The sequence below is a fragment of the Solea solea genome, chromosome 16 (genome assembly GCF_958295425.1).
Source record: "Solea solea chromosome 16, fSolSol10.1, whole genome shotgun sequence".
In the NCBI taxonomy this organism is placed as follows: Eukaryota; Metazoa; Chordata; class Actinopteri; order Pleuronectiformes; family Soleidae; genus Solea; species Solea solea.
Window position 1 is genome coordinate 3141201 of NC_081149.1, and position 5000 is coordinate 3146200.

The 5000-nt window shown below is 50.4% G+C and overlaps 4 non-coding genes and 1 pseudogene across 4 annotated transcripts; 4 read left to right on the forward strand and 1 right to left on the reverse strand.

The window, feature by feature from the left end:
* The first annotated feature begins 3032 nt into the window (after positions 1-3032).
* Positions 3033-3151, forward strand: LOC131441477 (5S ribosomal RNA; annotated as a pseudogene).
* A 124-nt stretch (positions 3152-3275) lies between these two features.
* Positions 3276-3468, reverse strand: LOC131441543 (U2 spliceosomal RNA). The gene has a single exon (XR_009232148.1). It is a non-coding gene; the product is annotated as a U2 spliceosomal RNA (small nuclear RNA).
* Positions 3469-3776: 308 nt separating this feature from the next.
* LOC131476775 (5S ribosomal RNA) lies at positions 3777-3895 on the forward strand. Its single transcript, XR_009243138.1, has one exon. It is a non-coding gene; the product is annotated as a 5S ribosomal RNA (ribosomal RNA).
* A 296-nt stretch (positions 3896-4191) lies between these two features.
* Positions 4192-4310, forward strand: LOC131477846 (5S ribosomal RNA). The gene has a single exon (XR_009244166.1). It is a non-coding gene; the product is annotated as a 5S ribosomal RNA (ribosomal RNA).
* Positions 4311-4606: 296 nt separating this feature from the next.
* LOC131476776 (5S ribosomal RNA) lies at positions 4607-4725 on the forward strand. Its single transcript, XR_009243139.1, has one exon. It is a non-coding gene; the product is annotated as a 5S ribosomal RNA (ribosomal RNA).
* Positions 4726-5000: the final 275 nt, after the last annotated feature.

The window sequence follows — 5000 nt, forward strand, 5'->3', positions numbered from 1 at the left end:
TTTGAATTATGTTGGGCTAAAGTTACATTTAGTCGCCAGGAACTTATCGACCTCGGCCTGAGGTACAACTTGGCTGTTACCGACGAATATCGGCAGACACACAACATCCCGGAGGATATAGTGAGATCGCCGGGATCCCCGTGGATCGTCAGCCCGCCTAGCAAGCGGAGGAGGCGGCGAAGAGAGAGGAAACAGAAGCGGGGATGCCGGTCGGGCTCGGATGCTAAGCTACGTGAACAACCATACAGGCCAGCATTACCGAGCCTTTTCCTCTCAAACGCCAGATCCATAACCCACAAAATGGACGAGTTGGAACTACAGACAGCCACGACAAGCTTTGTACGGAACTGCAGTGTTATTTTCATCACGGAGACGTGGCTTCACCCGCTGATCCCCGACGCTGCAGTCCAGCTAGCGGACCGCACGCTACATCGGCAGGACAGGAACAAAGACTCGGGTAAGAGCAGAGGAGGGGGGCTGTGTGTTTATGTGCATAACGAGTGGTGTGGCAGCAGCAGGATCATTGACACACACTGTTCTCCTGATATAGAGGTTCTGGCAGTCTCGTGCAGTCCTTTTTATCTCCCGAGGGAGTTCACTGTGGTCATTGTGGTAGCTGTTTACATCCCACCAGATGCTAACGTTAGCACAGCCCTCAGCCTTCTGCTTGCCATCATCAACAAACAGCAGCTTGCACACCCTGATGGAGTCCTTGTTGTTGCTGGTGATTTCAACAAAGCATCTTTAAAGACTGTGTTACCCAAATTCGTTCAGTTTGTGAAGTTTGCCACCAGAGGGGATAGTACGTTGGACCATGTTTACTCCAACATAAAACATGCATACAAAGCTACTCCCCTCCCCCACCTGGCTGGATCTGACCACCTCGGCATGTCCCTCACCCCCACTTACACCCCCCTGCTGAGGAAGACAAAGCCTCAAACAAAGACAATAAAAACTTGGCCAGAGGGAGCCCTCTCTCAACTACAGGACTGCTTCTCCACCACTCTATGGGATTTATTCTCAAGCCACAACCTCCAGGAGTACACAGACACTGTACTCTGCTACATAAAAAACTGTATTGACACTGTCACTGTCAACAAAAGGGTCAGGGTTTTTCCAAATCAAAAACCCTGGATGAACAGCAAAGTGCAGTCCCTCTTAAAAAGCCGAAACGCCGCCTTCAAGTCAGGGGACAGGGCCCTGTACAGCGTTGCCAGGTCAGACCTGAAGAGAGGAATCAGGGAGGCCAAGGCGGCATATAAGAGGAAAATTGAGGACCATTTCGCTGTGAATGATCCCAGAAGAATGTGGCAGGGAATAAATCACATAACAAACTATAGAAGCAGTAACCAGGCGACTGCTAGGACTGATGCCTCACTGGCAGAGGAACTAAACAGCTTCTTTGCCCGCTTTGAGACAGACAGGCCCTCAGCAGCCACAGCACTCCCACCCCTCCCCAGCACTGGCATGATGACACTTCAGGAGCATGAAGTGAGACATGTGCTGAGGACTGTGAACCCCAGGAAGGCGGCTGGCCCCGATGGAATACCCGGCAAGGTACTCAAAGCTTGTGCCGACCAACTGACTGGAGTCTTCACAAACATATTCAACCTGTCCCTGGCGCAGGCCATCATCCCACCCTGCCTCAAAACCTCCACATTAATTCCCGTTCCCAAGAAGACAGCAGTGCACAGCCTCAACGACTACAGACCTGTTGCACTTACGCCTGTAGTCATGAAGTGCTTTGAGAGGCTGGTCTCCCAGCACATCAGGGCCTGTCTGTCTCCCACATTAGACCCACACCAGTTTGCCTACAGGGCAAACCGATCCATGGAGGACGCTATCACTATAGCGCTCCACGCCTCGCTGAGTCACCTGGAGCACCGGGGGAGCTATGTCAGAATGCTCTTCCTGGACTTCAGCTCAGCCTTCAACCACATCCTACCGGAGATCCTGGTGCAGAAGCTCTCACACCTGGGTCTCTCCAACCAAACCTGCCTTTGGATTAAGGACTTCCTGTCAGATCGTCCTCAGTCAGTCAGACTTGGTCCACACCTCTCCAGCACCATCACACTCAGCACCGGCTCAGATGGAGACGAGTCTGACTACAGAGATGAGGTCAACAGACTAACAGCGTGGTGTTCAGTTAATAACCTCAAACTGAACACCACTAAAACAAAAGAAATAATACTGGACTTCAGAAAGGGCAGAGCGGCCCCGACCCCACTGCACATAAATGGGGACTTAGTGGAAAGAGTCCACTCCATCAGGTTTCTGGGTGTGCAGATATCTGACGACCTCTCCTGGACTGTCAACACCACGGCGGTGGTAAAGAAGGCCCAGCAGCGTCTCCACTTCCTGAGAGTGCTCAGGAGAAACAACCTGGAGGAGAGGCTGCTTGTAACCTTCTACAACGCCACCATTGAGAGCATCCTGACGTACTGCATTACAACGTGGTTCGCAGGGTGCTCTGCAGCAGACAGGAGAGCGCTACAGAGGATCATAAACACAGCCCAGAGGATCACGGGGTGCTCTCTGCCTAACCTGGAGACTATTGCCAGCTCTCGCTACCGAAGCAGAGCTGGAAATATCATCAAGGACTCCTTCCACCCAGCTAACCAGCTGTTCCACCTGTTACCCTCGGGCAGGCGATACAGATCCCACAGAACCAGGACTAACAGGCTCAGGGATAGCTTCTTTCCCAGAGCCATCAGAGAACTAAATAAATAAACGAAAGCAAAAACATTCATAGGGAAACACCACTGGAAAGTGCAATAGTCTGATGCTTCAGTCACTTTGTCCTTGCTGCTATATTTTGTCATCTTGCTGCTATATTTTGTCATCTTTGTAAATGTCATAGTCATAGTTTCTGGAAAAATGTAAACAACATTTTCATATTCTTATTTTATTGTTAATATTTTTATTTTCTCTTTTAAAATTGTTATTTATATATTGTATTTTGCACCAAGGGAGTGGCACCCAAATTTCGTTGTCCACAAAATAACGACAATAAAGGCTATTCTATTCTAAAGGCTATTCTATATACCACCCTGAGCACGCCCGATCTCGTCTGATCTCGGAAGCTAAGCAGGGTCGGGCCTGGTTAGTACTTGGATGGGAGACCGCCTGGGAATACCAGGTGCTGTAAGCTTTTACACTGCTGCTTCCTTACAAGAAACATGGGCTTGCAATTACGTTGACGCACGGGCACGGGCACAGGCACACGTTAACGTCCTTCTAGTTCCAGCCTTGCTTTGGTTTTCACAGAAACAAGAGAATGGTGCACCGTTCCTGGTGGCACTGCAATGCCAGGTCAATGCAAGGAGTGAAGAGAGCAAGCCCCAGTTTTCACCTCCCAATGCTCAAAAATGCATTTAATATTTAATCCCCATATAGAGGACATATCAGATATTAAACTGATAAGAACAGATACTACACTTGATCTTAGCCAAAAGGCCGAGAAGGGATGGCCCACAAGTTTCTTGGGCCAACTCAAGATCTTGGCACACAAGTTACTTGTTGTGGTGCCATGTTTTTTAAGTGCGCATAACAAAGGCTGCTGCTGATCACCTCCGCCCCAAGGTGATCTAAGTGCACCTCTGAGCCTTGACGGACAGCTGCTTGACATTTGACACACTCAAAGGGCGTGGCCATACAGCAAAGCCCACCAAAAACAACTTAAACTCTTGAACGTTCGAAAGGCTGACTTTTGAGCTCCTCCACGAGCAGGGGGCCTTGCCTAGTCTATAAAAGGAGTCTGTGTCCCCAGCCCATTGGCTTACGGCCATACCACCCTGAGCACGCCCGATCTCGTCTGATCTCGGAAGCTAAGCAGGGTCGGGCCTGGTTAGTACTTGGATGGGAGACCGCCTGGGAATACCAGGTGCTGTAAGCTTTTACACTGCTGCTTCCTTACAAGAAACATGGGCTTGCAATTACGTTGACGCACGGGCACATGTTAACGTCCTTCTAGTTTCAGCCTTGGATGTCGCTCTGCAAGCACGTGAGAAGCTTGGAGATGGGGAGCAGCTTACCCATCTCGGTGTAGCTTCCTAATACTGGAATAGAGTGTAGCAGGTAGTGGAGATAAAGGCTCAAGTGCAGTGTGTTCGAAAGGCTGACTTTTGAGCTCCTCCACGAGCAGGGGGCCTTGACTAGTCTATAAAAGGAGTCTGTGTCCCCAGCCCGTTGGCTTACGGCCATACCACCCTGAGCACGCCCGATCTCGTCTGATCTCGGAAGCTATGCAGGGTCGGGCCTGGTTAGTACTTGGATGGGAGACCGCCTGGGAATACCAGGTGCTGTAAGCTTTTACACTGCTGCTTCCTTACAAGAAACATGGGCTTGCAATTACGTTGACGCACGGGCACATGTTAACGTCCTTCTAGTTTCAGCCTTGGATGTCGCTCTGCAAGCACGTGAGAAGCTTGGAGATGGGCAGCAGCTTACCCATCTCGATGTAGATTCCTAATACTGGAATATAGTGTAGCAGGTAGTGGAGATAAAGGCTCAAGTGCAGTGTGTTCGCAAGGCTGACTTTTGAGCTCCTCCACGAGCAGGGGGCCTTGCCTAGTCTATAAAAGGAGTCTGTGTCCCCAGCCCATTGGCTTACGGCCATACCACCCTGAGCACGCCCGATCTCGTCTGATCTCGGAAGCTAAGCAGGGTCGGGCCTGGTTAGTACTTGGATGGGAGACCGCCTGGGAATACCAGGTGCTGTAAGCTTTTACACTGCTGCTTCCTTACAAGAAACATGGGCTTGCAATTACGTTGACGCACGGGCACATGTTAACGTCCTTCTAGTTTCAGCCTTGGATGTCGCTCTGCAAGCACGTGAGAAGCTTGGAGATGGGGAGCAGCTTACCCATCTCGGTGTAGCTTCCTAATACTGGAATAGAGTGTAGCAGGCAGTGGAGATAAAGGCTCAAGTCCAGTGTGTTCGAAAGGCTGACTTTTGAGCTCCTCCACGAGCAGGGGGCCTTGCCTAGTCTATAAAAGGA